Source organism: Dromaius novaehollandiae, chromosome 7 (genome assembly GCF_036370855.1).
Source record: "Dromaius novaehollandiae isolate bDroNov1 chromosome 7, bDroNov1.hap1, whole genome shotgun sequence".
Taxonomy (NCBI): domain Eukaryota; kingdom Metazoa; phylum Chordata; class Aves; order Casuariiformes; family Dromaiidae; genus Dromaius; species Dromaius novaehollandiae.
In genome coordinates, this window is record NC_088104.1 from 3722262 (window position 1) to 3744064 (window position 21803).

The 21803-nt window shown below is 42.6% G+C and overlaps 1 long non-coding RNA gene across 1 annotated transcript in view; it reads left to right on the top strand.

Annotated features, from left to right (window-relative positions):
- The window catches only part of LOC135328956 (uncharacterized), a 114651-nt gene extending 97107 nt beyond the window's left edge, over positions 1 to 17544 (top strand). Inside the window, exon 4 of the long non-coding RNA XR_010390085.1 lies at positions 17443 to 17544. This is a non-coding gene — a long non-coding RNA (uncharacterized LOC135328956). The remainder of the gene's footprint in view (positions 1 to 17442) is intronic.
- The last annotated feature ends 4259 nt before the right edge of the window (positions 17545 to 21803 follow it).

Sequence of the window (21803 nt, forward strand, 5' to 3'; positions counted from 1 at the left end):
TCAGTGTGTTGATATAACCTTTGAGGGTGTTTGGAGGGGGGTGGCTCGTTCTTTGACTGCTGATTCATTTTGCAGTATGTTTGCGTTGAAGAGAACTCTTCACAGGGTTTACAGATAACATAAAGTTATTAGCTTGAAACTTGCAGATGGGAGGGGAGAAACAGGAAGGAAATCTGAGCTGTTGTAGGTCAATCTTTTGGTTACATTGGCATTAAATCAAGAACAGGAGGACAGAGATTGTGCAACAAGAATCTGAGTCTTTTTTTACTGGCTTGTAGCTTTCTATTTATGGGAACCCAAAATGACCTGGCTTCCTGGGCTGAAAACAGGAGTGATATACCCTTGATGATAAGTCATACTTTTTAAGTCTCCTTAGTGACGTTTCCGTCACTTAGTGACCGGTCTCCACAGTGACATTTTTTAACACATGCCATGCCCAGACTGCAGTCTGAAAGGTAGTGGGGCCTGGGACTGCCTGCTGTGGCAGATGAAGCATCATGTGATGTTAATGAAATCAGTGGTGATGTTAGAGCTGCCTCTTCCTCCCCCCAGGAATTTGACATTCAGTGCTTCCCTCATGCTTCCCCTCACCCTTGAAAAGCCTCTGTATTGTCACCCGTTCTTCTTTTCCCGATAGTGCCCACAGAAACGATGCCCGCAGTGGCCAGCATGAGTGGGAGGAGGCAGAGACAGTCCAACTGCTGGGGTTTTCCTCCTTTGGTTGGCTCATGTGGTAAATTTAATCTGCTCCCCAGACAGCTCAGAGTCTATTTTTTTCTGCTCTGTTTTTATGCAGCGTCTACTGTGACTGGTTCTTACCTGTACCTAGCTTGTATTGCTGCAGGAACAAAATCATGAAGGTGAGACATGAGCTGATATTCTTGGCTCCCATTAAAAGCAGTAGAAGGGGCCCCACTGATTTCAGTAGAACCTCATCAGGACAAGAATCACTGCGAGTTATTAGGAAAGGAAAGAGCAGGAAAGAGAATTTGCATTCATACACCTTTCTGGCAAGGTTGCAAGAGCATAAGTCTGTGAACAAAGAGACTGTCTGTCATTTGATGCTTCCCTTATTTAGCAGAAATGGCACTGGCAAATTTTTGTGAATAAGTGACTGCACATCCAGTCTGCCTATTTCACCTTCAATGTTTCGCCTTGCAGAGCCTTGAAAATCAGACTTCTACACTCCAGTGTTTGGCATAGGTCGAAAGAAGCACCATTATATACCATACCTAATGGCTTCTTAAACAGCTTAAAGCTTCTAATCTTTTTTAATCAGCATGAACCGTATGAAAGGCTTTCCCTGCCTCTTTTGCTCATTTTTGCATGGTGTTGAGATCATATGCTTCCTATTTTTTCTTGCACTGCCCAAGTAATTACTTTTACTGTGGTTCACATTGACTGCTTGCTATAAGAAGCTTTTTATAGTTGTTCTGAATGTCTCTGAAGTGAAAACTTAAGTAACTTTCTTACAAGTCTAACCAAACCCCCTGGGGAAGCAAAATTTCACTTAGCAGCAGCCTATAAAACACCTCGTGATGGCATCAGCCATCCATCACCTGGATTTTTCAAAAACATTGTCATGTCTCAGAAGTGAGATCTATTCCATTTCACATCCTTTTTCTCCTGTCTACTGGGTGACTGTAGCCTGCTGGATGATGCAGAGAAGAATTAAGATTCATTGGTGTATTTTTTCCTATGCATGCAAATAATATACACACGGGTATGGGATTATTTATTCATAGGTGTGAGGAAATCATCTAAATATTTCAAACAAAATTAACATTTAAAAATGTATGAAAAGGGCTTATAATATTTAATCTTACCATAGGCATATAGCTCTAGCTTTTTCCCCTGAACTTTTTGAAGTAATTGTTTCGAAAAGACAGCTCACTTTAATAAAATGAAAAAATAACAGAAATATCAGGTCAAATCATGTAAACCTCTTAACCTTTTAGTTCAACAGGAATTGTGCTTGAGCAATGATAAATTACACTATCCATTTGCAGTTTGTTGTGCAGGGCCATTGCAGTTTGTATGGTACAATTTCATGTCTCTTTTTTCAAAATTAAAATATAGTAAAAATTTTTTTGAAATTAAAAAACTCCATCATTTTCCTTGGGGAGAAAGTCTTGAAGAAAACCCAGTGGCTGAATGGTTGGCCCTTTCATGAACATTGAAGAATCTAAAAGAATTGACAAAGCTTACAACTTCTTTGTGATATTCCTGATTATCCAAGAGGACTTTGCAAACTCCGCAGTAGTGAATTGACCGGAATCTGGATCTCTCAAGTACGATATCAGAGATGTTGTGGGATATTGATGACTAAGAGACTAGGCATCTTGTCATCAGTCTGGTGCCCAGGTTAGGTTTTAGGGTTTTTTAAATTTTTTTTTTGGAAGTGCCCCCCTCAGGATAAGGGATTATGATATTGTTGTTTCTAAACTCTGGAACTGAAAAATAGTATGCCACAAATTAGTATAGAGGAGGGTAAGCAGAAAGTGAGAAACAGATCAGGCAATAATATTCGAGTCATATGTTTCCACCAATCAAGCTAAAACACAACTTAATGCTTACATTATTTTAGAGCCGTTTGTCTTTTACCAATCATTTGTTGCCCAGTTTTCTGTAGACTTCAACAGAAGAAATGAATTTTAAGGAGGGGTTCTGTAGAGATGGTGGTGAATGAGACAACAGGAACAAATAAGGATTTAAGAGAAAAAGAGGTCAGACAGCTCCTAAATTTGACTCTATCTGGTTATTCATTTTTTTCTGCATTCTTATCTTCTGTGGTCATGTGTAAAGATAGTAAAGGGGAAATATAGGCAGAAGGCTGCCTACTTTTCCTCCTGGCTGGAGGCACATTTGGCCGCAGAATGGAGAATGGGAAGCAGACTGGTAAGTGCTGATTGCAGCACTAGCAGGGGAGCTCTTCTGGCCGGGGGCAGGAAGTCCCTCTGCCCACAGCCGCGGGCGCACAGCAACGCTCCTTTGTCTCCAGCTGAGGAATTTGCTGGTCCTACCACAGGCAGAATAAAATTTTCAGCTTCTGTGGGTGGAGAGGAATGTTTCAAAGGGCTAAGCTGATCCTTCTTCTGGCTTGTGACTCTGAATGGAAGGGGGTACTTGAAGCCACTATTTGCATAATGGATCCACTATATTTGGCTTGTAAGGACCAGCCATCATGGAGCTAGCTGGTCCTCCTTTGCGAGATGTTCTTAAATATTCATTTAAGGTCCTCCTTTGAGCTGGTCTCTGGTTGTTAACGATCGCACTTTGAAACCCATGTTTTGAAAGCTCGAGGTCTAGTAGACCCTTAGCATTGGCTGTAAATTCCTACGGAAGCATCCAAGAGCCTGCTTTTCTCTCTGCTCTTGCAAAGGTGAATGTGGCAATTTACTTTGGAGACAGACCTGACTTCTTTCGTTAGCTCTAATGCAATTTATATTTGTCTTGGAGCTAGATGTAGGAGCTATATAGACTGTACAGTTAGTTCAAATAGCATAGCCAGCTGATTAAAGATAGTTTCTTGTGGTGAACATACTGCACCTGTGGTCTACAGGTTGTGCTGCTTGTTGGCTTGTAATATGATGCAAGATGCTATTTGCTACTGTTAAATCCCAAGTGATTCAGGGCTGGGTTCCTGAATACCTGCTTCCTTCTTGTTTTTTGTTTATTTTATGCTACCACAGGAATGATCAATAGAAGTCCTTGAACTGAAGCCAGTATGACTTGTAGGAGCCAGTCTGGAATTACTTCCTGCTGTTGTGTGCCAGAATCGTGAATTCCTAACGTTCCTGACACCTGAAAAGGTTTAATAGGGACTTTTGGAAGGAATTGGCTCAGAGTTGATTAATTGTATTTAATTAAATTGTGGTGATCTAGTATGCCTGCTATTCCAGATCAAATCATGTGACATAAAAAGGCTGGTGGCACAGAATTACATACATTACACATATGTTGCACTCTGTGTTGCTGATACCAAGTAACCCTTGCTGGTTGACTTCAGGTGGAGTTTCACCAGAAAAAAAAAAAAAAAAAAAGACCATTGAATTGATCCTCAGTGCAAAAATTTTTTTTGCCATATAATTAAATTTCATGGTTCTCTAAAAAAGAAAAAAATATTGATTATTAAGGAAATGTCTGTAATAGGACAGTCACATTTTTTTATGATTCAGTTTGAGTCTGCCTGAATGATGGGATAATACCTTGTGTCATTACCTAAGCCGTGAGTAGAGTGCTTCTTTCATCAGTACACTATTGCTAGGCATGAAATGGTCTGTTTAGGATTTTAAGAGCCAAATGTAAATGTGCTTAATGAGACACAAGGGGACTGCTCTGTGGCTGGGGAGAAATGGCTTTTAGTAGCAGATGCAGACAAAAGTATTGGATTTCAGTCTGCAAAAAGTCAAAGACAAAAAGAAAAGAGACTGTAGTCCCAGATGGAGGGGGTGTCAGGATTTAGAAGGCTGAACAGCTGTAGCCTGTTTATGTATTTTAATTCATTGTTAGAGGACTGGATATTAAACAAAAAAACAATGAAATACGAAATCCCCTTTTAAAAAAATCTGCAGTTGACCAAGACAGACTACAAGGAAAAAATAAACCCCAGAAATTATCGATAGTTTTAGGTCTATATGGAATGCACTGAAAATAATTTGAAAAGATTCTTCTGAGTGGGTGTTGTAGGAAAACACTCAAAATCACAGAGAAAAATAAGATCATTCAGACATCTCCTAAAAAATCTGGTGAGTGTCTGAAATTTGCTATTCCAAAGCTCACAGCTTAGGTCTGAGAAATATCCTGCTACTGAAAACTGTTTCAAGTACTGATCTCGCTATTTAGATAAGCATTTTTTCCCAAACTGGTAAGAAGTGGCATGTTTCTGAACTCCAACAATGCTGGCATTTGGTGCTGGCAAAAAAGGAAGCAAAAATAATTATGAAATATTTTTATTGGCTTCAGCAACAACTCTGCAGTTCAGATGGTTTTAATTAGCTTGTCATATACCTTTAGGATGGGATGTAAAACTCATATCCATCTCAACATTTTTAGTATTTTAAAAAAGGTACTTGCTGGCCCAGATTTTGAAAACAGTATAAACAAACCCTTAAAAGCAGCTCGCTCTGTCTTATTTTACAGGAGTCAACCAATACTTTTTTTCCTCTTTATTCCTTGGCAATAAAATTTCTTAGATTTAGAAAATGACAATCTGAAGGGGTTTTTTTAACCGAAAGTATTCCATCTTTCTGCAGAGCAGAGATCCTGACAGGTGCAGTCAGGCTCGGCTTTCTCGGTGGTGGCTGCTGCTAAAACGGGGGGGCCTCCCCTGCCCTCGCCTCCCCTGCCCTCCCCTGCCCGCCTCTCTCGTGGGTGCCTGCATGGCCAGGGCCGACCCACAGCCCTGGCGTCCAGCTGAGCCCTGGCAAACCCCTTCTGGTTTTGGTAGGGCAGCTTGCTGTTGACTACGAAAATAATCTGTTGCATGCGCCCTTCAGTGCCTGGGACCTGCTAGACAGGGTGGCGAAAACATGCCAACTGCACTACGTGGACTTCATATTATAACACAACTTTTTGTTACAGGCCCTTGTTTAGTACATGCTCTAAGGTAACGCTGCTGAATGTCAGAACCATGTGGCTGGGTTAGACACCGTGAGGCTGCTTAACAGCTCTTCTGCTCTGGTTTGATGCTTGTTTAAAGCCAGTGCGAGCCCCGTAGGTGGATGGAGTTCGCCAGACCACCACCTTCGAAGCCAGTGAGAGCCCCGTAGGTGGATGGAGTTCGCCAGGCCACCACCTTCGAAGCCAGTGAGGCCCATGTAGGTGGATGGAGTTCACCAGACCACCACCTTCGAAGCCAGTGAGGCCCATGTAGGAGGATGGAGTTCACCAGACCACCACCTTCGAAGCCAGTGAGGCCCATGTAGGTGGATGGAGTTCGCCAGACCACCACCTTCGAAGCCAGTGAGAGCCCCGTAGGTGGATGGAGTTCGCCAGACCACCACCTTCGAAGCCAGTGAGAGCCCCGTAGGTGGATGGAGTTCGCCAGACCACCACCTTCGAAGCCAGTGAGGCCCATGTAGGAGGATGGAGTTCACCAGACCACCACCTTCGAAGCCAGTGAGGCCCATGTAGGTGGATGGAGTTCGCCAGACCACCACCTTCGAAGCCAGTGAGAGCCCCGTAGGTGGATGGAGTTCGCCAGACCACCACCTTCGAAGCCAGTGAGAGCCCCGTAGGTGGATGGAGTTAGCCAGGCCACCGCCTTCGAAGCCAGTGAGGCCCATGTAGGTGGATGGAGTTCGCCAGGCCACCGCCTTCGAAGCCAGTGAGGCCCATGTAGGTGGATGGAGTTCGCCAGACCACCACCTTTGAAGCCAGTGCGAGCCCCGTAGGTGGATGGAGTTCGCCAGACCACCGCCTTCGAAGCCAGTGAGGCCCATGTAGGTGGATGGAGTTCGCCAGGCCACCACCTTCGAAGCCAGTGAGGCCCATGTAGGTGGATGGAGTTCGCCAGACCACCACCTTCGAAGCCAGTGAGGCCCATGTAGGAGGATGGAGTTAGCCAGACCAACACCTTCGAAGCCAGTGAGGCCCATGTAGGTGGATGGAGTTCGCCAGACCACCACCTTCGAAGCCAGTGAGGCCCATGTAGGTGGATGGAGTTCGCCAGACCACCACCTTCGAAGCCAGTGAGGCCCATGTAGGTGGATGGAGTTCGCCAGACCACCACCTTCGAAGCCAGTGAGGCCCATGTAGGTGGATGGAGTTCGCCAGACCACCACCTTCGAAGCCAGTGAGGCCCATGTAGGAGGATGGAGTTCGCCAGGCCACCGCCTTCGAGGGCGCTGCTGCCTGCGTAAGGCTGTTGCGGCGGTAGCGCAGTCCGGCGGTAGAACACGTGTCAGGCAGCCTGCAGAGGCTGTTCATTACTCGGCACGTTTTCAGCAATAACTGTTAGACAAGGACAGAAGTGAGCCATTAAACTGGCTTAACTTTTTTGTGTCTGTGAAGATTTGAAGATTATACGGCAGAAATCTTCCTCCTTATGGCCCAGCGAGGCGCCTTGCACGCCACAGGCGCTGCACAGTCGGCCGGCGGCTGATTCCCTGCGTAGCACTGTTGCGAGAGAGCTCCTTGTTAGGCGTGCGGCGTTTTCCCTACACGGAGCTGGTAGGTGCCAGGCAAGGAGAGGCGACACGGAGGGGCGGCCGCAGCTTGCGGCCCCTCGCCAGGCTCACCCCAGTGTGGTGGGTCTCCTCCAGCCGCTTGTCGCTCGCTGCCACCTCTGCAGACCCACCAGGGCCGGGGCTGCAGCGCGAGCCGCAGCGGCAGGCTGCGATGCTGCCTCATCCGAACACACACGCACGTTCAGCATAACCGAAATCTAGTCCCCTATTTGTTTTTGTGCAGAAAAAACACAATTCCGAAAAGCCTCTGACTGTTGTTTTCCTAACAAGTTAAACAGATGGATTGGAAATAGTATTTACTGTTTATTTCCTCAACATATCAATATGTGAGGAGCCAGTATAAATTACGGTTGACTGCAAACAAACAAACCCACGCCAAAGCAATAGAGTAAACGTTGTATTTTGTTTCAAGTCAATATTATGTGAATTTAGATGACTGATCTTTCTGTTTGCACTGACTATCTCTGACTAGCTCAATCCTGAGCCCTGTAATACAAGAAATTTATGGTTTAAAAGATTCTCCAGAATAACTTCAGTAGTTGTTCGGCAGAGTGTCAGGAAGTGGTAACTTGAGAAGCTGCAGACTTGAACGGCAGAAGCAATATTTCTGTCTCTTCAGAACTGTTTAGTTTTTTCACAGAGGAAAGCACGAGTGAAGCTGTCACCGGGTACACTCTGACAGCGTGGCTTCAGCACACAGCTAGGACAGTCTGCTCCCTCCTCTTCTCCCTGGCTGCGTGCCGGTGCTTCTTTCTGGCCCGGCTTCGTGGCCCTCCAGGGAGCCAGCTGAGGGACCTAAACCGGCAGAAAACCAACGCTACTGAAACAAGTGGGTGGTTTCGGCTGGTTTAGTTCCCCGAGCTGGGCGGACAGGAGCCGTGCGAGGAAGGGGCTGGGACCGCGTGGCTGGGGAGGGTGTGCACCACGGGAATGGACTGGCACCTCTTGCTGAAGCAAGCCGTTAAATTGGCTTAACTGGGTTGTACAGTGGTGTCCTCAGACTGCTTCAGCTCGGGGTACCAAGACACAGAAAGTGACGCATGTCACGTTCATAACTTAGCCTGTGTGTTAAATCAATAGATTTAACGTTTCGTTGGGTAAATCGTTACCATGTCAGACTTCTTGAACAGTCTCTCAGACTGGCCCTGCACTTCCAGCTGTAGTTTTCCAAACAGCATATTGTGGAAATTGAGAACAGAAGGAAAAAAGGGAATGTAAAAACAGGCAATTGATACACTCCCCAAATTATTCACTTATTTCAACAAACAAGAATCACATTGATGTAATATATGGCCGGTTTCAATGCTAAAAGCAAATCAAGAGCTGGAATGTACTTACGTGGCTAGACAGTAAATATCTTTGAGTCCTTATAATCCATTAAATTGTAAAAGTATGTCTGCTTGTCTAAATGGAAGGAGACACATCTCTCCTCTCTGCACCACTGTCATTTACTCCTCCACTTCCTGCTTCTTTAGCTTTCTTTTTTTTTTTTTTTTAAATAAGGCTGCTTTTGTATGTGTGAAACTACTGCTACTCCCACATAAGTTCTCTGCTGCTCCTGAAAGCTGATTTAAAGTACTGTACCCATTCATATACCAAAGGATGTTTCATTTTCATTGCTGCTTTCTGGTATCAGAAGATGGCCTACTACCAAAGATGGGATTGAACGCTGCAAGGCTGAACTACCCTTGCTGTGCTGCGTATGGAAGCTATTTGTTCTGCTTTTGGTCAGACACAGACACGTTTGCTTTTGCCTTGGTGCCTACCGCTGCAAGCAAAGTCCGTGGAACTGACTGATTTGCAAAGTATCCTTGTATTAAAACACTGAATGTTCTTATTTTACCTCAATCTGCCAAAAGTTTTCTTACTAGGTAGACACAACACTTTCTCAAGTAAATATCTTTATGGCTGATACAAGCTTCATTCAGTTTAGGCCTGGGAAATATATCTTTTTCTTAATGCTTTAGTCTTGGGTTGGGGCTTTGGAAGTCTTCCATGAGCCCAGCGGGAGCCTTGGTTCAGAGTCCCTGTGAGCCTTGGCAGCATGTGCTCTGTGACCTGGGAGCACGGAGCAGAAGGGGAGCAGAGCTGTCACAGGCTGCCTCTCTTGTTCCAGTTTATCCGTCTGCATTAAACTTTTAAGAAAGATCAGCTCTAACAGGGTCATCCCTCAGGGTGTTTTGGAAGCATATTTTGTGCACAAATGCAGATGATGAATATGCAGTGAACAGTATGGGTGTTTAGTCTTACTAAACAGTCTTGCTCTACAGTCCATGCTGTGGTGTTAATTCCCATGTGTTGACCCTTTCATTAGCATCAATAGTCATCTTTTAAATCGAAAGGTGAGAAAAAGGTCTTTTGCCTTTCCCTTCCAACTTCCACATACTCCAAGATTTGCAGTTTTGGTTCTGAAATATGGTGATGGGTGATACTCAGTTTTTATTGATGACATGTTACAAATTTTTGGGATTTAGAACACACTGCTTTAATTTCATATAAATGTTATAAATTGACACACATTCTTTATACGAAGTTATATATGGGATTGTTGTATGTTGCTTGTTACAGACCAGACACTATCTCTCAATTAATTACTTGGGTGGTTAGTAATGTTATGAGCTGACTGATCCCTAAAACTATCTTTTTGAAAGAAAATGTATGCTTTGTGCATAAGTGGCAAGGCTACATGCTAATCCTTTATATTACTGAAACTGTGGAAACTCATAGTTTCTAAATGTGCAACATAGTGTTTACTCCTAAGTCTGGAAGAACTTAAAATATACATATCTGAAGTCAAATATCTTGTGTCTAAACAGCCTCTTAGGTTTTTTCATAATGGGACTATTTTAATTTTCCTCTCTCAAATTGAACTCCTAAGACCTCCAGGCTCTGTAGCTGCTATTTTCAGCGGTGCTGAGGGCATACGGCTGCTGTTGACTTCCCTCCCGAGTCTGGGTGTTCTGCACTTCTCAGACTGAGTACATACAGAACAGCAGTTCCAGTAAAATTGCTGAAAATTTTCTGTTACATTCCTGTAGTGCTCATTGGGGTTGTTCAGCACATGTAGTGCTGTGCTGTGATAGGAAGTTCTGTAAGGGTGGTAGTTAGAGGGGACCTGCAAGTTGACTTACAGCTTCGCTGCGTATGAGTAACATGACCAGCCTAGGCTCATAAACCTCTCTGCTACACTGTCATGTATCTCTGCATACCCTGTGTGGCCTTCAAAGAATATTAACTTGTTTTGGAACCAAGAAGTAAAAGTTTTGAGGCTGAAAAAAAAAATCTACTTTGGGAAGCTTTAAGTATTTGGTTCCAGTTTGTCTGAATCAGATGTAGAACTTGACATTAAACATGAACAATGTCAAGCCTTTTCCATCCTCCAAAAAATAAAGTACTGGTAAGTCCTTTTCCAGATCTGTTAATTCAATATTTATTCTTCAGTTGAAGTATTCAAATATGTCTTCAGTATATGATTATTCTGTTGAACTCACAAAGCTGAAGGTCTTTTCTTTTCTATGATCATTCCACAATATTTAATTACAATACAGAAAGGGTTTCAATTGCTGAAATAGCAGTTTTTAAGTATTGCGCTATGGTCTGTCAGTAGGACTTTGAATAGGTCTGAGTAGTAGAAACTGGTTTGCATCACAAAAAAGCAGACAGTTATTTCAAAGCTTTCACGTTCACAGGCTATTACGCTGCTGCAAATTAACAATTGCTGCAAGCCGACATGTAATTTAGAGTATATGTTAGGTACACTTCCAGCTGAACAAAACCCACCAAGATACATGAGAAGAATCATGCAGCTATGAGTGATGTGTATGTTCAGACTGGAAAATGTTGTGTTATTCTCATCTGAAATACTGCTGTAAATGTGCATCAGTAGTCTCTGGTAAGATGAGGTGGATAGAACATGAGAGTCTACTTGTTTCAGAGCTTTTAAAGAGGTCTTTCAAGGAAGAAGCCATGAGCAACTGTAAAGCTATCTTCATTCATAGCCTTTGAAATATAAAACTGTGAAATCAGACCACCAAGAAATATTAGGCATGCCAACTAATGTTTACAGCACTGTAGTCTTAATGTTTTCCATGTATGACTTGTTTTAGTTTATTAAATATCTGTCAAGTAGCAGAGTTTAATTTGATATTGCAGAACTGAGTGTCTTAGACTTTTTGTACTTTTGTTTAAACAGGCAAGTAATAACAATTGCTCTCATTGTTGGTTCACACCTCAAAGATATAGTGCTAAAGTGTTTGTTATTAACTTAGATTCAAGAGAATTTCTTGCCACTAGTCCAAATATAAAAAAGCAAGTAGAAATTTATTTATAGAGATACAGTTATTGCAGACTTCTGAACAACAGATTAAAGGGACTGTTGGTTATTTTGGTCTGCGATGTATGCTTTACTAACTATGGACCATCTATTTTCTTTCCAAATATCAAAATGTAAAGAAAACAAATGTTCGACAAACCAAGCACAGAATTTATACTTCAAACAATTCTGTGGGGAAAATGTATGTTTTGCATTCACAGGGGTCTCTGCATGTGTTGCTGTATTAATGTTTCATGGGAATCTTAAGTAAGCGTGGCAGCACAGGCAGAATAAGCGCATATTTTTAGAAAACTGCAAGAAAAAAGTGAAAAGTGAAGCATCACTTTATTAACAGTAAATAAAATACAATTTTAATATATTAATCTTAGCTGCTCAAAATCACAGTCTTCCCCTGAAGTGGAAGAGAAGATTTGCTTGTGAAGGTGTAAAAGATGCTCATCCAAATGTGTTTCTTCTACAGTATGATCTTTCAGTTATTTTTTTAGCAACACGATATAGGACAATTCATACTGGTGAAGGCATTCTTAATACTTTACATGGGATGTGATAGCAATGTGCATATCTCTGTGTCTAGATACACAGTCCAAGTGTTTTATTGCAAGCACTAGAGCATGATGTTAAATAATATAAATAATTGTTATTGCTTTTTGTAACTGCCAGACACTCTGAACTCTTCTGTATGGGCCTCTTTGCAGGATTAGACCTGACATAATAGCTGAGTATGAATGTCTGCTGATATGAAGGTAGTGTAATATAGGTTTTAGCTTAAATAGTTTTTTTTTCTTGCTCTGTCCAAAGATCTCATGCAGGTTTTCCAGACCAATATGCAGAGAACCTAAGCATCTCCAATAAAAGAGGTGATGTTTCATTATGCAAGGAATGCAATTAATAACATGAAGTGGCAGATTTATAGATTGGCACCATAGGATGAGGCTAGTGAAGCAAAGAGCTGTAGTCCTCTTCTTTTGTTAATACTGTTTTTTACACCATGTTGGTAGGGGAAGTGCTGGAGCCCACCACTATCCTGGACAGGTGCATCCAGGCTTTTCTAGTCAGTGCACGCTTTGCGCTCCGCAGTTAGTACCTAGTGTCCTCTCCCCTTCCCTCCTCAGCTTCCCAGGGTGCATTTTTAAGGAGTTTATCATTCCTACCAGAAGCAACTATGCAATAAAATTGTTCTTGAAGTCCTAACACAGAGTGGATTTATTCCGTATAGGCCTTAAGAGTCTCGAGAGCAAAACACTAGCACAACAGAAAGCTCAGTTCCAATGCCTTGTTGGGTGACTTTAGGGAAGTCGCTCTATCTGCCTGAGTCTCAGGCTCCCCATCTGTTAAAGAATAGTACTTTGTAAAAGTACTTCAGGATCTGGTGTGGAGAACCATTTTCACACTTCCTTTGTGTCTGTGAACACTTTTCATGAGGGAAATCCTGCATGGTATTATACATGTATTCATTGTAAAAACAGCAAAAAAAAAAAGAAACTGCAATTTTTTGTTACTCATGCTAGAGCGCATTCGTTCGAGAGCATTAGAATCTGATATTTGCAAAAATAAATAAAAATTAAAGGGATTATTTTAAAAGCCTTTGTTCAAAGACCAATGAAATAACCAGTTCGCAGGGAGTCTATGCCTTTTGAACAGTTTGTTATTTATAAGAAAATAATCTGGACCCATTAGACTTCTGCTACTTCAGAGGAGTGTGGAGACTTAATTAAAGGTTCAAGAGGGAAAGAAGGTTGGTGAGAGGCTTATAACCATAGGCTCGTATGTTTGAAAAGCATTATTATGTTTTTTAATATGTAGCGGTCTTGTAAAACACAAATTTGGAAGGCAAAACTACCTTCTCATTCACTGCCAGTATTAACCTGCAGGTTCCCTTGGGATTTCACTATTCACAGGTTAAGGTCCCGAACATTTCAGCTGCATGGATCATGCATTTTGGGGTATAGGAAAAAGGCTGGATTAACATGACTAAAAAATGAGATGTAAATCTTCAAAAAATTTCTAGGGAAATCTGAGTATCACCAAAACACTTGCCTGTGTTTCTTTTACATATATTGTTACGTATTTCCCACTACAAAAGCATTGCATTGTATCTTTTGCATGCTTATCTTAGACTAGTTTTGGTGCTAAAATTTCCTTTCCTTTTCCAGTTGCACCCTGTATGGCTATGTGAATTTTGGGTAGTTTGTTGTGTGCACAGCCCGATTACTCTTCGCTCCTTTGATACGCTACCTGTGCTAGGAAATAGCTGTCCCTAGTAGGTTTTGTATATTGGAAAGTTTCTCTGCGGGTTACATTGCTTGTCATAACTCTGCCTGGGCATATAGGCAAGAGAAACTACCAATGAATTAGTTGTCGTGTACTTGATCGTAGTCTGTGCTTATTTTAAATCAGAGCAAAACGTCAAAATCTTCAGGCTCTTACCGAGGCTAGAGTTTTCTTTGCTCGTCACTTGATTTCCCCTGTTTCTTAGGAGAATAGAAGGAACTGTTGCTAGAGCCTTTAATTGCAAAGGGGAGAAGAGGAGGGAGGGAAGAACTAGCTTATGTTTGAGATTTACTCCTGTAAGCATATGCATGCAAGTAGCTCAAGGCACATGAACTTTGGGGCACTCAAATCCCACCTCGAGCACAGCTTCCAGAGGCGGCAGGGGCTGAGGGAGCTGCAGGAAAGGCTCCCCACTTCTCCAGCGCTGCATGGTACCGTGCTGAGCTACCCCAATGTGCGGGTGTGCGCAGTGTGCGGCGGTTTGCGAAGCCTTTCCTGGTGCGCCTGCCACCTCGCTCTTATGTACAGTTATGATTTTTGTAATGCACAACATTTAATATTTCTTAGGGCCTCCATCTCCAGTCTTATTGTGACAGAATTTCAGCCTTCATCTAAAACAAAGCTTTCAGTCTTCTGAGTTACAGGAGAAAAACTTGGAAACGTAGGCCCAGCTGTCAAAGTGCCAACCACTTGTCACTTGTAATTTCACTACCTAAATATGTTACAGAAAATAGCATTATTTAGACCTGTCTGGGTAGTGCTTTCGTATTCCACCGCACTTCTTGGATAACTGAGGTGTCCTTTTGTTTCCACACATTAAGTAATGTGTTACTCATCGATTTTTGACCCTACCGAGATGAGGAATTAGTCAGATTGATGTCTGTATCCGTGCCTCATGACTATGTTCCTTCCACTTGGGTCAAACAGGAGAAATTTTAGATCTGAAGCACATGGCTAAATTTACCCAGTTCTGCATACTTGATTTGGCAAAACCATATGGACTTTTTGATACATTCCTCAGATCTCTTCTGAATCAGTTTCAGAAGTCTATATTCATAAATCGTACCCACTGTTCAGTAGGAGGTGTAGAAGAACAGGGCCTATTTTGGGCAGAAGGTTTCCTGTGCATGTTCTTGTCTGGGGCCGGCTGCAGTGGGAGCTGCGGTCTGAGGCTGGGAAGGGGACGGTGCTGTCCTCCCACGGCGCTCAGCCCCGCCGTCGCGATGCCCCCGCCGTCGGTGCCCGGGGCTGTGCCCAGGCACTCGGCTCAGCGCGGAGGTCTCGCTGGGTGCCAGTTTTCTCGCTCTGCCCTTTGGGCCCTGCGTTGAGGAGCAGAAGTCTCTGCTCAGACCCCGGGTCAGCGCTGCCGTGAGTGGGGGGTGAGGACGTGCCGCTGGGGCGAAGGGGAGGGCTCGAGGCAGCTAGCCCTCGCCGTTAAGTAGGGCTTGCCGTGGGTTGTGTGGCTTCGTACACCAAAGGAGGGAAAAATCCCTTTTGACCTGTCAGGCAGGATATCCCCAGGAAAAAACGGTGTTTGCTAAGCACAAGCTGTGAAGCAGCTGACTGATGGATCCTCAAGCAAATGCTTGAAGACGGTCCTGCGGGATGTCAGATGTTCCCCAGCAGTTTGCCCCGAGGACGAGAGCTAGGTTGCCTCTCCGCGTTCCCAGGGGCGACTGCGGTGCGGCTGAGGCAGCCTCCGAGCCGTGCGAGCCCAGGCCGAACCCGAGCCGGGGTCCGAGGGAGCCCAGGCCTCGAGCACTAAAGCGTGGCTTTCTTCTCCGAGCGTGCAGGCCTTGGAGGAGTGCTAGAGTAGTAATGGAAGGTGACAGAGAAGGAGGAGCGATGACCTGTTAAAGCAATGCATGTGGGAATAATATCAATTACCTTTATTTTTCAGAAATAATAATTGGATAAACATCCTTTCAATTACTTCAATATGCTTTTCATTTTCTTAAGGAAAAAAAAAAACTATCAGTCATTCTTTTCCATTCTGTCAGTGGGCTTAAAAATAGATGGTTTGTACCTGAAAAGAGTGAGCTCAGCCCAGAAGGTAGGAAGCAGACGGCGCTGGAGCTCCCCGCAGCTCTCACCTTGCCGCTCAGGCAATCGAGAAATTAGCTGATGTAGGAAAAAAAGGATCGCCGCCTTTCTTCTCCCGTTCGCCCAGCCAGCGGTCCTGGTGCAGGCTCCTTGGCTCGTTTGCCCTGGGGTGAGCTGCTTCAGGGAGCTAAACTGGCAGAAGAGCTTTTTGCTTTTTCGTGTCGTTAGTTCTCTGCTGCCCGATTTTTGGAACGGATTGACCCCGGAGTGAGGCAAGCTGCAAAGCCGGGAGCGGGGAAGCACGAGTGATAGCATGAGTCGGTGAAACACAGGTTTCATCACCGGCTAATTGCCCAAATAAGATTTGAAAGTCTGACTGCTCTCGTGGGGGTTAAAGTCGGTCCGAGTATCCTTCCGCATGCCTGAATGTTCTGCTATAGGTTTTGGCAGGGTGTGTGAGAACACCAATATATGGAGATTCACTTTTTCATCAGATTTGTCAGCATATTTTCAGTTTCCTAAACTGAAAATGTAGAAACAATTAACTTGGGATTGAATGAACCATTTTGTTTCATATAAAATACATGGTTTTTTAATTTTTAAGTTATTTTCCAAGTTTCAGGTCTCTCCTGCTCTGCTGTAAAATCCAGTCTGAACTTGCAAATACTTTGTTTACTCCAGAATCATATTTTTGGAGGATAAATTATACTTTTTTTTGTGCCAGCTGTAGCTTTTAGTGCAGCCTTATAAAGCTAGGCTACTTCCCCTACCATATATTCTCAGTGAGTCAGGATTGCGGGTGGAACTTGAATTTTGTCATTGCCAAGAATAAAAACACTATTTTGTCCCAGCAGAAAACATGACAGTATGTTTTTTTCACAAAAAAGGGAAAAAAAGGTAGTTCGGTGTTTTCAGTTGTATGTTTATATTACTGGCATTTCTTCATTTTGCAAATTAAAAATATTCAATGCACACATCAGTTAAATAGCACTTAAAACCCATCAAAATACAGTTTGATAGCCCAGTGTGCTGAGTGCCTTGGCCTCATCCAACAAGGCACCAAGACGCTAAGCTGTGTTAGTCATCGCGGGGTTTCAAAAGGGAGTGCTTGCTGCTCTGCGGGTTCGGTCCCGCATTCAGCTAAGCTTGCACAAGATCACAGAGAAGTCTAGTATCCGTTTGGCTGAACTGACAAATTTTCTGGAAACTCCCCTAAAATCTGGGCTAAAATTATTTCTTTTTGATGCTGAAATCACAGCTGTGACAAATATTCAGCCTTATCTATGATTCATGTGTTCTCTCAGAATGGGAAGTGTTAGAGTAGCACAATTTAGTAACTTTTGTTTACTTCCCCCTAGCTCAGCATTTCTAATTTAACATGTTTTCTCCAGAGTAGGTTATCTGTCAAGCCTCCCCATTATTACCTGTTTATAACTGATGCTTTGCCATTTGTTCAGCCGTTCCCTGCTACCTAGTTGTAAAATACTCCATTTCCTGTAATATCACCAGTTGGGGAGGAATTTTTCTGCATTAAAAGATTTTCGGTTGCAAAATTCATTTGTAGTCTCATATCTTTTTTACATACAGAGTATTTTCTTCCTTCAGAACGAACCACAGTTTACCTGCGAAATGAAGCTCTTGCCTCCCTGTTGGCAGCCGCCAGGTTCCTTTCGGCCCGGTGACTCATCCCTCCGCGCGCCCAGCTCCCAGAAGGTACAGCAATACTGTGCACTGCTAAGTTCAGTCTTGTTCTCTTCCCCACTGCTACAGAGCTGCAACAGGGATGGTCCTGGGGAAAGAGGGGCTGCGGCCTGTTTTCCTTTGGTGTCCACGTGCCCCTCCGCCCTGGAGCAGGACACGTTATTGCTGCACAGCCCCATGCCCTGCTCCCCTCCTCACCTCGGTCCGTGCTGGCGGTAGCCCAGCTCCAGGGCTGCTCTCTGGCCCCCGGTGCATGGGCTCGGAGGGTCAGAGAAGCATGCCCTGCATGCTGCCACGCAGAAAATGGGCAAATGCCCATTTTCTGCCGGGCTAACAAAGATGGGAGCTAGCCCAAGGTCCAAGGCTGCTCCCTTCTTCTAAGCCTGTGCCTGAGCACAGGTTTGGTCGGTGCTTCTCCTACAGCTTTCGTTCCCGAGTTTCCTATTGGGGATGTGATATCCTGGCATAAGGCACGTGCTGCAGCAGATTCACGGTGCTGCTGCGAGTGCTTCATAGCCAAGCTCTAGCTGCTGAGGGGAAAATAGCTTAAATGCTGTAACTGCCACTTGCCTCTATTTTTTCTTAAACTGAATGGGCTATTTAGTAGCTGTTAGGCTACACATGAATTGAGTGGGGCCGTGTTCTCATCCTTTATGTCCAAGGAGGTTTTCATGTCTCTGGAACTGCCCTTCGCTAATGGGAAATGATTATCTTGATAAAGCAGATTTTGTCCGGGAAAGGGTGCTGCCTCTCTCTCGTACTTATTGACATCGTTCTTTCAAAGGAGAAAAAAGGAAAGCAATCCTTTGATGCTTCTTACTGCATTTAAAACAGTTAAAACCTGTACCTCACTCCTGTTTAGCCTAGCACAAATAGAGGTTACTTCAAAATACAGCTATTCTAATAGCTTATCTTGTTAATTTTTCCATTTTTCAAAATGTCTGTCCCGTGCTCGGTACATACTTGAAAGCCATGCCGCCTGTAGTCTTTCGCCTTTTGGTTCCTTTTTACAACTTCAAAATATTTCAGCATATTTGAAGCTAAAGATTGGTTTCATCCATGGGATAGTTGTTTCTTTAACAGTATGCTTTTGCTGTGAGTTGGAGAAAGAAATCTCAGTGGTCTTTCATGCATTTAAAACCAAAGTAGCTGTGGGGATCTTGACTTGAAAATATATTTCACTGTGAAGCTGTTATCCTAACCAGTTACTTCAGGTGAACACTTGCTATTCTCTCTCCTTTGCTATAAAATAAATTTTAAAGCTGAGATTTTTCTTTGCTGTCCCCACCAATCGTCATTATAAAATTGTAAAAGAAACATAGTTATGTGTAACAGCTGGTAGTCATATTTAAAAATCTCACGGTAAAGCCAATGGATTAACGAAGTTAAAGTCTGTGCACTGGGACCAAAAAGGTGATAGCACTACTCAGAAGTTCCTGAGGACGACTGAGTACAAGTGAAAATATGTCAGTTTAAAAAAAAAAAAAGAGTTTTGCTTGCACGTAGTTCTCATAAGCATGACTTACCTTAATGACTTGCCAAACCTCAGTTGTTAAAAGTCATATGGTACCACTTGTAAGAGATTAAAAGAAATGATGTGCATTAAAGGGAGTCTCGTGAATTGGAACACATTTTTTTCTCCTGCTTCCAGCAACATCATTTCATTTAAGTGAATGCACTTCACACTGGAGTGAAATGTAGTTCATTGTATCTAACTGTGGTATTAGCAAAAAGGACAAATCTGTGGCTGGCTTTATGTGGAATGTAACTTTTATGTGATGAGAAGAATGGAAAATAAATCATTTTTAAAGAGCAGGTTACAAATGCCAGTCTTTATAGAGGCATACTGAAAGAGCGCTATCGGATATGAAGGACTCAGGTCTTTCCGCTTCACAGTGGTGCTTCGAAGGCTTCGTGTTGGAGCAGGTTCCTTTAGGAGGGCATTTTCTCCCTGAGCCACCAGCCTGCGAGGTCTGCCTGCCCCTGCCTCGGGGCCTCCCCAGCGTGAGGACAGCCTGCTTTGGGCTCTTGCCTTTCAGCGTGGAAGCTGAAGCTGCTTTTGAGGCTCTCTGCCACATTCATTAGAAAATGTGTAATTCTTCATCTAGCTTTCCTTTTTTCAATACTGCAAACAGTGTTTTCATATGAATTTTCATGAAATTTTTAGATGAATTTAGGGCACAGATCCTGTTGTTTATATTCAAGTCGCGATGTCTGTATGACTTACATGGACAATGTTTCTTCATTGATAAAGCCCATAAATATTCCAGATGCTGTATTAACACATCACTTCCAAGTAGTTTTTACCATTACACTGAAGTCTACTAAAAATAACTAATTGTTCTGTCTGTAAAGAGCAGATTGAATAAGCCATATAAGCCCACAGAAATAGTGGCGAGCTTGCAGCAAACTAGGCACTGGAAAGTGTTGTGCTACTGATGCTCCCAAGATCAAAGTCAAAATAATAACCTAGGTGTGGTAGATTTAGCTTCTCTATCTACATTTTCTTCTAACAGTCCAGGGAAAGCTTTTTTGTGTGTAAGCAAACTTTTTTTTCCATATTATGGTTACTTTGCTTGGAACAGCCTTCAATGTATAGGCAAGCTCAATTTTCTTTTTTCAAACTATTGTCAGCGGTGAGGTGGGCAGGAGACAGCGTGTGCCGTGTCTGACTCTGGGCTAGCAGTGCCTGAATGGCCAGAGGCAGGCCAGGCACGGTGGATGACTGATGCGTTCCCATTTAAGCCTTTCTACCAGTGATGGTACTAATTTGTGTACTTCTTTTCTCTTCCAGCCATCAGTTTTCATTAAGCTGATAGAAACTCATATCTGTGAGATGTCTACCTGGCTTTCAAATTTGATTAAAATTGGTCAAAAGTTATTGGACAAAGGAAAGATGGCCAGTGTGATCACATAACTCTTTTTCATTAGCAGCGGAAGCCAAAAATGCTGCATTATAAAACTATGTCATGTATTTGTGGGAGATACTTATGTCTCTTATAAAGCATTTCTCTAGTCCATCTTTGGCATTTAATGGCAGCCATACAAACTAGAAGCATTACCAATAGTTTGAAGTGATATTTTATATCACCTGAAAACCACAGTGATGGAAAATCCAAGAGGACTATCTTGCAGGGGTGAGAGATTCTGAGAGGAGTAGGAACAATATGAAAATTGTAAGGCCCAAATGTTAGCAAGGCTACTAAATTTGAAGACATTAGGCAGTTTTCCTACTGTTATGTGTAGAGCTTCCTAATAGTTATTTCTCATGGATCTGCAAAACACAAAAGACTTTAGGTTAAAAGAATAGTAATGAATGATTTATGAGATATTATCTACAAAGATGGATTGGTTCCATCTGTTACAGTAATAAAAATAATAATGCTTAGCAATTACATAAATGCTTTACAGGTTCTCAGTGTGCATCACAAACATTAATCTAAGATCTAGCCCATAGCACAGTTTTTAAGAGCCTGTAAAATGGCTTCAGCTTATACCTACTGGTTTATTTATTTATTTTTAACAAGGAAATCTGTTGTAAAGAGTTTTTAAACTGGTTTAGAAAATTCAGTTGTAGTTACTTGCACTAAGAGACTCTATGAAGATAGCCATAAAATTTGTTTCTTTTCCTTATGTTAACTTACATTGCTGCAAATGTCTGTGAAAAACACAGCTCTAAAGGCAGGTGTTAATTAACGTAGAGATGAAAAAAACATCTTCTAAGATACAGTACACACATTATCTCCCTATTATTTGATAATTTCATTTTTTGTGTCTTGTAAGCAGCTCACTGATTGAAGGTCAATATGTTCTGAACTTTAGTACATTCTAATTGAAGTTAGGCTATACCCATGTGCTACATTTCACTATATATAGGGTCTTGATACCTGAAAGAAGGAACTTTTGCTCAGTCCAGGATAAAATCGTGTATATGTGAAGTAGCTGTTTCCCAGGAAGTGTACTTTTATATGCATGAGAATGAGATTGGAATGAGAATTAAGTTTAATTTTGCTCTATTCAGTTTTTAGCTTGAATTCTTGAAAAATAAATCATGATAAGCTTAAACAAAATTTTTTAATAGCTATCGGGATTGTTTGATGTACTCCCTAGCAGACAAAGATCTGGTAAAGCAGTTTATTAAATGCTATCCCTACAAATATTTTGAGTATGTCTATAGGTCATGTGAATATATAGATCAATATATATTGTTACACTTGGGGTACAAACACATTATAAATAGCATGTAAGTGTGTGCAAGTGCATAT